Source organism: Mus pahari, chromosome 16 (genome assembly GCF_900095145.1).
Source record: "Mus pahari chromosome 16, PAHARI_EIJ_v1.1, whole genome shotgun sequence".
NCBI classification, from domain to species: domain Eukaryota; kingdom Metazoa; phylum Chordata; class Mammalia; order Rodentia; family Muridae; genus Mus; species Mus pahari.
The window spans coordinates 29,808,761-29,820,695 of record NC_034605.1 but is presented as its reverse complement, the minus strand read 5'-3'; positions in this window follow the sequence as shown (position 1 = coordinate 29,820,695).

The window sequence follows — 11,935 nt, the reverse complement described above, 5'->3', positions numbered from 1 at the left end:
AAAAAAAAAAAGAGAGAAAAAACAGTAGCAAATAGTTAAATTAGCTGAGAGCATTCATTCATAACCAGGATTGGAAACCAACTCAGTTGGTCTTAGTAGCTTCAGTTCTCGCCTGGTGGGTAGTACTCCAAAGAAGAGACTCAGCAACAGGGGCAGAAAGAGAGCCTAATGCACATGGCAACCCCAGAAACCTTATTTTCTTTCTACCACGAAGCTAGAACAGACTCACCAGACTCTTTGGAGAGTCCTCATGATCTACCCACACACTTCCTTCATTTGTTTACTATACTCATTAATGAAATGAAATGAAAGATCTAATTCACAGTTGACACATCTGAATGGGGAGTGCAATTTCTGCATCTTATCCATGAGTCTGTAATATTGATATTGAATGCTGCCAGTTTATTCTATAGACAAATGTCCGATAGAGGAACTTTCTTTTCTCTGATTCATAATGTGGCTGTGTATTCACTTACAGGTACATCTAACCTCATCCATATATTACTTGTTCTTATAGCACTAGGTCCTCAGTCTCCTATGATAAATAACACACAGTATCAATGAGTATTAAACCAGACCAATGTCAGCTTCACTCCAGCATAGTTACCTAAATACTGTGCTTTAAAGTCTGAGTCAATAAAGTTTTCACATGTAATAAATAATTAAAATCCTAGAACACATTAAGCTATAAATGACAAAAAATGTTTATTTTTTATTTCGAACAGCAATTTGCAGATATTTATAAAGGACTCACAGAACTCAAGCTTAATGCTTCCCACAATGGAACCATTGTCTAGAAGGCATCAGCGGCAAACCCTGATGGCTTGCTTTTGCATTGGTCTTTGGACCTTTGTTCTCTCTCAGCGTCTGTCCATGCATCCCTTTCACAGGCACCTACCTCATACACATGAAGTTAGCCCCAACCAATGGCCTTCATGAGCTGACCTCGACTCTACCAAGTATCTGGTTCAATTTCTCCATGTTTATGTTCTAGATCCTTGGTGCAATAGTCTGTTGGGTGAAGCTTGAGCCAAATACCATCAGTGGACTTGTCAACTTCACACAACCTACAATCATCTGCGAAGAGAGTCTTATGATGGAGTGTCTACATTGGGTGGGCCTACAGGTATGTCTGTAGGGAACAATCTTTTTATTTTATTTTATTTTTATTATTATTTTCTTTATTTACATTTCAAATGCTATCCCGAAAGTTCCCTATACACCCCCCACGCCCCTGATCCCCTACCCACCCACTCCCACTACTTGGTCCAGGCATTCCCTGGTGCTGGGTCATATAAAGTTTGCAAGACCAAGGGNCCTCTCTTCCCAGTGANGGCCGATTAGGCCATCTTCTGCTACATATGCAGCTAGAGACACAAGCTCAGGGAGTACTGGTTAGTTCATATTGTTGTTCCACCTACAGGGTTGCAGACCCCTTCACCTCCTTGGATACTTTCTCTAGCTCCTCCATTGGGGACCCTGTGTTCCATCCAATAGCTGGCTGTGAGCATCCACTTTGGTGTTTGCCAGGCTCTGGCATAGCCTCACAAGAGGCCGCAATATCAGGGTCCCTTCAGCAGAATCTTGCTGGCATGTGCATTAGTATCTGGGTTTGATGGCTGATGATGGGATGGATTCCTGGATGGGGTAGTCTCTTGTAGGGAACAATCTTAATTAAACTAATTGATGCGTGGAGACCCAGACTAATATGAATAACATCATTCCCTAGGAAAGGGACCCTGAACTATGTAAGAATAGAGAGATGGAAATGAGCACAAGCCAGCAAGCCAGCAAGGACCAAGGAAGCAAGCAACTGAGCACACAAACCTTCATTTCTTTTGGTTCTTGACTATGGATAGGATATTACTAACTGTTTGAAATTCTTCCCATGACTTCCCTGAAATGAGGGACTATAACATGCAATTGTAACCTGAAATAAACTTTTTTCTCTCCTATGGTGCTTTAAATTGTCTACTCAGCGGAGAGAAAGAAAACACATACTGAGAAAGGATAGGGCAGACAACTGCTCCAGAGTAGTGAGGGGGCAGGAGGAGGCTGATATCATAATTGGTATGGAATGACTGGAATCATGAATGCATATAGTCACCCGGGGAAATGATTCTTCTGGAGCCCTTGCCATTTACAATGAAAGCAGGCTATGTGCTCATGTGGAATTCCCTTTTTCTGAAAGCACATAAAATATCTGAGTGTGGGGTCTCTATACCCCCACTCATGTAATAATACAACTCATGGGACTGCAATGGATCTGTCACAGGTTTGAAGACAGCCTGGGTTTAACAGTAAACTCTCGGTCAACCTGGGATCCAGAATGAGATTTTTGTTTCAAAAAATAAGAAAGAAAAAAAGAAAGAGAGAGAGAGAGAGAGAGAGAGAGAGAGAGAGAGAGAGAGAGAGAGAAAATAAAGAAAAGGAGAGGAGAGGAAAAGAAAAGAAAAAGAAAAGAAAAGAAAAAAGAAAAGAAAGAAAGAAAAGCATTCAGCTTGATTTTCCATACCTATAAGTCAGAAGTTGAAAAGCAGAGATACAAGGGTCAGATGTTCAAGGTCATTCTGGATTGCATGGGGAATTAAAGACTAGCAGACAAATCCTACATGCTGTGAGAGAACAAGAATTTTTCTGTAAAAGTGTAGCACCTGATAGGTCAACCAGGATTCAGAGGAAGGCAACATATTTAAGAACAGAGTTGAGCCTCACAAACTTGGCTTCATTGTATAATGAGAATACAAAGTTGTATGGGGAGGGCAGAGTTGGGAAAGGAGAATGAAAATGTTAAAATAAAATTTTCTATTTCTCAAAGAATGATAAAAACAAAAAAGGCTAAACTGTGCTATTCTGGTCTGTGTCAAAAGAAAGACTGAAAAAAAGGTGTGTGTGTAAGAGAGAGAGAGAGACTGAGAGAGAGAGAGACAGAGAGACAGAGAGACACAGACAGAGAGACAGAGAGACAGAGAGAGAGAACAACAACTTACTAGGAAAAATAAACTATATATTTATTTTGAAGACCACATATTCTAAATAAGGAAACTAAAAGTGCTTGCTTCTATGGTTATCAAGTAATCTATATACAACACAAATGCATCTAAAACACTCTCTGCATTTATGCTCCACTTCACCTGTCCTTATTCAATAAAAGCTAATTCAATGTATTTACTTGAGGAAAACATTACACGCATATATAATGTACACTTTAAATCTATTTAGGAGGCAGGATTTCATGTAGCCCAGGTTAGACTCAAGTGGGATATGTAGCCTAGGGTGATTTTTGAACTTAAAATTCTTCTGACTCATCCTCTTGAGTGCTGCGATTATCAGCATGTGTCACCATACCTAGCTTATATGGCACTGAGGATGAAATTGCACTTGCTAGGAAAACAGCCTGCCAGCCGAGCACCTGCTCCTGCCTTAATCTTTAGTGATTACAGACTTACAATTCTGTCTGCCATGCTGTCACTAATTGGGCAGTTACAGCACAACCAAAATCAAGGACTCTGGTTTTCTTGTTTCTTAGTTTGGGGAAGCAAGAAATGGGAATGGAGTCTCACTGTGCACCCTCACACTCCCTGAATCCTTCCACACTGTTGCAGGCTTCTGGGTGTTGAATTTGCACACTTTCATCAGCCGTTCCAATTGTTTTATAGTTTTTAGAGGGAAAAGTCAAATAAATCACTTTGGCTCCTAGACAGAGCCTGAAGAATTTCAGAAAAAAAAAAAAAAAAAGCAGTTCCTGAAGCTCTACCTTAGTTATTTACATGTCATTCACAAGTTAAATTAAGGATGACTCAAAAGTAATAGAAGCACTCTCCTGTGTATTTGAAATCTCTGAAATATCACATTAATAGACCAGTCAGACAACATGTTCTCAAAAGAAGTGCCCATGATCATCACTGCATGTCATCAGGTATGCAGTTTGACATTTGGGTTCAGTGGATATTTCAAAATTTTCAAATTCCTCTTCATCCTTGAGAGTGAACCAGCACAACTACACTTTTCTTGTTGTTGAATTTTTAAGGACAGGCACTTCTTCACTTTGCAGAGTAATTTGATGTCATAAAATTGTTTATATAATCAAAGTCATTCGATGCTAACATAGACATCTGCTCTGTGACCTTTAGAATGGTTGTCAACACCTTCAAGAATGTCTTCCTATCACTCGTAAATATACAGGGCAGGGAGAAGAGAGGCATCCTATCATGTACTTGGTACACTGTTATTTCAGAAATTAGAGAACTTTCTTCCAGCTCTTGTGAAATGCTACTGGGCCGTCTTAGGCACAATGCTATCGATTTCCTCCCACTAGAAACCAGTAAGGAGCGAGCTTTCTTAGGCAAATTGCACCTGTGCCTTCCTGCGTGTGTGTCTGCCTTTGCTCTTCCAGTGATGATGCAATAGCTCTGAGGGCCCTTTCCTGTCAAGTTTTATTTTCAAGTTATTTGTTCTGAGATCTGCCCCCCCACCTCTCCCTATATATATCTTTTTAATCATAGCTACATTCTTCTTTTATATTAATATACATGGTTTAATGAAGATTGTGTGGCATGTGTCTAAAGGTAACTTAGATGGAGTCTAGATCTTAATCAACAGGGATATCTTCCTTGGAATATTCTGTGATAATGCATTTGGGTTTGGGTTAACTTGTACTCCTCGTGTTATTCAGGGTCTTTGGGCTTTTTTTTTTTTTTATCTTTTGTGCCTTTGTCTTTGATGGCCAACCTCTATCTCCAAGTGTGTGTGTGTGTGTGTGTGTGTGTGTGTGTGTGTGTGTGTAATGGTAAATGGATTTTGCACTGAGATATGAGAAGGAAACATAACTCTATGCCTTACCTTACTGCCCGCTTGAATTAAATCAGAGCTCTGCAATCAACAAGAGGCACTGAAAGACTTGGGCAGGTTCCCGACTATTAATAACATTCAACTGGTTTTCACATAGTTAAATGCAGCCTGAAAGGCCAGTTGTAGCATGTGAGCCTTCCACAGTTAGCCAGTCAATATGCCATGGTGACTGAAATTTCAACAGGCCATTTGGAACACTGATATTGTTTAATTAATCAGATTAACTGGAAATCAATGTGGATCATAAGTTGTAAAAAATGACTGTGTTTGGGTGTGTGAATAGGGAGAACACACAAACATGATCAGTTCTAAATGTAGAAGGAGGTAGAGACAGAGAGAGAAAAGGGAGGAAGAAAAAGAAGGAAAGAAGGAGGTATTTTTAATACCGTCAAAATTATGATTTTATAAAACACATGAAAATGTTATTGAGCACCTTATGTAAGTAATTTCGTGTACTAAGAAATTTTGTGCTAGATAATAAGGAAATTATGAGACAGAAATATTCTATTTATCTTGAAACTAAGTGACAAAGTGAGGCCCTTAAAAGAAATCATTCCAGAAGGCTAGACAGAAGAGGATGAGGGAAAAACCAGCCAACAGATGCACACAGAAAAGAAAGTCAGTTTTATAAAGGCAAATCATGCTAGAATTTCTTCCAACAATGCCCTCGAATTATGGTAAATGTGAGTTTTGCATGTGTATATTTGGAAAGCTAAGTCTGATTTCTGTTTTGGTTGCCTTTTATTTTTTGCACCAATAATTTCTTGAATAATATTCTATTCCTACAGCATAACTGTCAGTGTAGTGCAGCCATGCTTCTCTCTGAAAAATCAAGTACTAAATAATTCATTGCTGATCCAAGAGGGAAAATATCCAGCGCACACAGCTAAGGGAAGTTTTCCATCACCATAACACAGCAGCTAAATATGGACATGCAGGAGACCAACCCCTATGTGCCCTATGTGGGCAGATAGCTTTCAGGTGAATCAGGACCTGGTACACATATTAAGAAGGTGCTAGACTCACTGGTCAACATACTATTATTTTTTTATAATATTTTGCTGTTGTTATTCTATAGCTAAGTTTAATGATATAAACTTTGCATGAAATGTGTTCTGTCACTAAAGAAATACAATAATTTCATCTACCTAAAGACTGATTCTTAATATACCAGGGTCTAAAACTGTTTGTGAGGCTGAGGACATAGCTCAGTGTGACTTGCCTAGGAGCATACCTGTTGAGGAATTCTCTTGATTGTGTTAATTGACTTGGGAATGCTTATCTTACTCATGGCATTTATTGTTCGCTCACTGGGGAGTATAAGATGAAGAAAGTGAGCATGGCTATAACTTTGTGTCTCTGTACTTTGGGCTGGGTGTATAATATGACACAGCTGCACACTGCCTTGACTTCACACCTTCATTTATTTTCACATGAACTCTTGACTGCAGTAGAGTCTTTCTCCCTTAAATCTCTTTTGTAAGGAGGGTATTTTATCATAGCAACAAGAGAAGAAGACACTCAGTTGGTAACATGCTTGATCATCATGCATCGAGCACTGGGTTTAATGACACTGTATTATGTCCTGTTTCATGTGGCTCACATCTGTAATCCAGGTGATAGACAGGTAGAAAAAGAAGGATCAGATGGTCAAGGTATCATCAGCTACTTAGTGAAATTGAAGCTATCTTGGCCTACATGAGACCTTTTCTCAAAATATATATTTAAAAGATTGTATTTCCAGGACCAGAAAATGCATTTGCTGCCAAGACTGACACCTTGAGTATGATTTCTGAGACCCAAATTATGTAAGGAGAGAACTGACTCTTGCAAGTTGTCCTCTGACCTCTGCATATACACAGTGGCATAAGCTTTCACCTTTCTCTCACACACACATGATCAATAAATAAGTACAAAAAATTAAGTGTCTTTTTCTTTATATGTATATAGATCTTTTGTGCAATCTCAAAAGAAATGAGAGAAGCCACAATGGTAGATAGCCACCATCTTTGAACAAATGTTAACAATGATATACAGCATTGAGTTACAGTGGTTGAAGGTTCTATGTGGGACTGAAGTCTACTACAATGTATGGACCTATACAGTAATAAATACAGTTACCATGTGTGGTAATCTCATAGAGTATCATAATTTGAAAAGATTAGGGCACATGGCCTTGTTAGAGGAAGAGTGTAACCGAGGGAAGCCTTTGAGGCTTTAAATGTTCGAGTCGGGATCAGTGTCTCTCTTTTCTACCAATCTATATGCAGAACTCTCAGCTTCCTTTCCCACACTGTTCTGTGTGCTGCCATACTTATCCCATGTTAATAATGTTCTAAGCCTCTGCAGCTGTAAGCAAGCTCCAGTCAAATGCTTTCCATTATATCAGTTGCCATACTTGTGATGTCTTGATGTCTCATCACAGCAGTAGAACACTACGTCATTATGTAAACTAGTTCTTTGCTTTAATTGCCTTTTTGGAAAACCAAATATTAAGAGATTTATTTATTAAAAGTAATATTACTGGGTGTGCTGGATGAGTGCACACGTCTTCCTTTCCCACCCAGGAGCAACAAGTTGAAGGAATTATGCATGTGGTCATAAGATATTTATGTTGCATACCTCTAGGGATTTGGAAGGGCTTACAAAATTCATAACATTAATTCTTCCTCTCTCCTTGTGAGAGAGGAAACAAAAAGAAATTATTAGACAGTGATATAAGTACTTTGCACAAATGGAAGCAGGAAGGCTGGTAAGTCTTCAGTGGAAATTATATTTGCTGTTTCTGCCTTTATAGTGAAGAGAAAGGCTACAGAGGTTATGTTTTTCCATAACCTATATATTAATATATTAAGAATATGTATATATAGGATATATATGTATATATTTATATGTGTGTATGTCTACATAAAATATATTCCTCCATATTACTCCTTAAGCCAAATATAAAGATGAATGTTAAGATCAGTGAACAAGAACTTGGCTATCTTCTTTTTTCTTTTGTCACTGTATGGTAGCAGATCATACTGCATCTTGAGTTTCTTCATCCAAAACTAACATTCTAAACAATATGGTTTCTAGATGTGACACTCCCAGTTGTATTTGCGTACACTAGAAATAAAAACAAAAACAAGCATCTCTTAATTTTTGTCTCCAATACTATTCCAAAGCTGTCATTCATCTCATGTGATTTCAATATAGATTCAAATGCCTGGAAATTTTTAGTGAAGAATTCCACCACAGTCGAGGTTGCTTTGTCCATGAAAAAAAAAAAAATGAAAGTTGTACCAAGAAAAAGAAATGCTTTTATTTTGTAACATGATTTGTATTCAGGACCAAATATGCTATGGAATTGGCCTTTAAAGTAAAAGGGTATGAATTAGTTCAACAATTATATGTCTGTGATAATGGTGATTTAAATGAGTTTTGCATCTTCCATACATTACACAAAACTACCAATATGAGAAGAATATTTTTATCATGTGCATTTTAGCCTATTGTGTAGTGATCCTCTCTGTGTCACAACAAAGGGACGGTATGACAGTAAGATAACTCTCCACATTCAGGGTACTTAGGAAGCTACAAGAGTCAAAATGCTCTCAATGGTACAAAAAGCAAGGATCAGATTCTGGGAGATGAGTCCTTTCTGTGGATCTCTCTGAAAGTTACGCATGTTGTTCCAGGGATAGAGTTTTCCTTCATAATCATGAGTTGCTGGGCTGGGCTTTGTGATAATGCAGCTGCCTTTTAAGTGTCCTATGTTCCTGTAAGGAACTCCAATAAACTTGCTGCTTCATTTAGGTAGACTTGCATGGAGTCTTCTTTGGTGTGCAGCCTTCTCTGGGATAAAAAGATTATTTCTTCATGTTCTCACAGTAAATTCATATAACACAGCTATCGAACCCAAACCCATGTTTCTATGAATTTATATATGTTTTGAACTGTTACCCTTGAATATTGCTAAAAATCACACATGTTAAGTGATATTGAACTGTACAGTTTTATTATTAACAAATAATTTGAACAGTCCATGAATATAAAAAATATTTTTTACTGTATTTTATTTTTTATTTTTTGGTTATTTTATTTATTTACATTTCAAATATTGTCACCCCTTCTCAGTCTCTCCCCCACAAGTACATGTGCTAGGGTTAATACATATTTGAATATTCTCATAGTTTTTGTTTGTTTGTTTGGTTGTTTTTTTGCGTGATCTTCATGGGGGCGCAGCTTTATTTTCTAGCAGAATGGACATGACTTCTTTCTGTGTTGCCCGTTTTTTACGTAGTGTTGTCCATTCTTTCATAGCATGATTTTATTTGCCCACACTCCATCTGCATCTTCAGACTTTGTAAACCTATGCCAGGTTTTACATCCTCACAATGGCAATTATGTGGACGCGAGGAGCAAGAGGAACAATGGAAGAGTCAGGCATGTGACTCCAGTTATTAACACAGTCATGAGAGCCCAATCTGTTACTTTTACTGTCCTACTGGTGATACTAGACCTACGTTTACTGAGTATTCTGATGGAGGAATCATTTTTCAGGCTGAAATTTCACTTTGATTTTTTTCAAAATCTTGAAGTTGACATGTAGATAGATTAAGAAAATAATAGTATTGTTATATTAGATAATAATAATGCATTTGATACTGAGATCTCCCTCAGCACATAAGTGATAAACAGAGCATCATTGTAGGGCTGTCCGACTATTGATATAAGTGTGTCTTCATTATTCTCCACATCTTCGGGGACTATTTACAGAATTACTGTTTCAAAATGTGTGGGTGACATCAGTGAATTAAGAACCTTTTCTCAGAGCTATGCATGTGCTTAAGTTCAGATAATTGTGGTAATAATGATCACAGCTCAGCCAGTTGCTATATTGCAGATATGCAGGTGAAGGAATCAAACCAGAGGTAGTAAAGGATGTGAGTGTTTTTGCCAGTGTATTCATTTTTAAGACACTATAAGGTTTTCTAAAATAGAAGTTACTCTCACTGTTTGCTCTGCCTTTATGCCTTTCTGAAATTTATCAAACAGGATGGGTGGGTATTATTCATTCCTTTTAACTCTGCTCATTGTATTATATTTTATTGTTTGTTTATAACTTGTTTTTTTCTAGAAAAACAATAAGTTATGTTGGATCTGACCACATCAATTTACATATTACAATGGGTTGTGTTTATGGTCTTTTCTTCTAGGTCAGCTTTGATCTGGGAGTATAGCTCACTGTACGGGCAATTACCTTGCATATTTGAAACCCTGAGTTCCATCTCCATATATAGTTGGATGTTCTCACACCCTGCACATGTAGGCCACACTAAGTGCTATCTGGCTTTTTAGAAAGAACAGGAATAGTGATCATGAAAACTGGAGGGGGAGTTATTCAGTGAAAGGATGATACAGGGAGCTAGGAAGGGAGACTTGCATAGGATCTAGATACATTGTATCCATGTATAAAGTTCTCAAAGAAGAAATAAAAAGCATTATACCACATTTCAGGTAAAATTGTGTACAGGCTCAATTTCTAACTGCTATTTTTCTCCCAATTCATGCTCCTTAGGTGAGAGAAGACAAAGGCTCAAATTATAGAAGTGTAAACCCACAGAAGAAGGAATTGAGAGCCAAGGAGAATAGCTTTCAGGCGATGAAGAACTGTTTAGATAGGTGAAATTTTACACTATAATTTTACAGGAAAAATAACGAATTCAATCTTAAGGATACTAAGTGTGGGGAAAATTAAATTGATAATTTAGATGAGATCAAGAGCATTAGGGGTGGCACAGTCATAGACTGGAATTATAATTTAGAAACGAAAGATGCCATCAGAATCAATGTGACAGCTAGTATGAGGAATCTGCCAGTCAAGTAACTGGAATAGTCACCATATCCCAAAGGATTATTTGGAAAAAATTGCCTAGAGAAAGAAACAGAAAACAACATTATTTCAAGAAATAACTAAAGGAATAAAAGGTTCAGAAAGACAGAGCAGGAGGAGAGAAAGGAGAGAGCCCAAAATAAAGTCTAAGAAAAGCTTTCTAGGACCCAAACCTTACAACAGCCAAAGTTAACACACAGTACCTTCAGCTCAGCAGCAGAGATAGAAGATAGAAAACAGGCAAAATGATGTAAGAATGGATGAGAGTCAAACATTTTCATGGAGGAAGGGGATCGTTAAGACAATCTTGTATAGGGCTGGTGAGATGGCTCAGCGGTTAAGAGCACCGACTGCTCTTCCAAAGGTCCTGAGTTCAAATCCCAGCAACCACATAGGGGCTCACAACCATCCGTAACGAAATCTGACCCCCTCTTCTGACAGCTACAGTGTACTTACATAAAACAAACAAACAAATAAATAAATAAATATTTTAAAAAAGACAATCTTGTATATAAAAACGAGAGATTGAATGATAACCAAGAAAGAGAAATGACATCGAAAAAACAAAGTATATAACATAGAATATCACACACAATACAGCCTAACCTAGTAGAACATGTAAACACAGAAGCTGTTAAAGAGGGCATGGGTTGGCATAAGGAGAGCTGGAACATTATAGTGGGTGTGAGGAGTACTTGGGGAGCAGATTAAGAAACATGGGTGCAGTGACATCTGGGATAAAGATGGGTAATGTTCTAGCACCACCTAGATAGCCTGAGTAAGAACCTTGTGAATTCCAGTCTCTAAGAGTCTCCTACTCATGAATGAGATGCTAAAGTTTTCATCTAGAAAGAATAGGGGGCAGGAGAGAGAAATCTTAAACACAATGAATAAATGAAAATGCATAAATTAAGAGAATAAACAAGGAGAAATTTAAAAAAGACTTGAGACCTGGTTAGAATTTACTCTTTTGCTACATGCATACATTGCTCATGTAATGTTAAATATATCTATCTCTTCATCCATTTATCATCTTGTTGTGGAGATATCTTTCACAATCCTTTCTCCCAGTTCTTTCAAAGAATATGACGCATTATCATTTTTTCTAGCGTGACAGTGTGCAATAAGAAGTACTTTTTTTTTTTTTTTTTTTTTTTTTTTTTTTTTCTTACATGTATGTATATGTTCTAAGTGCCTTCCTAG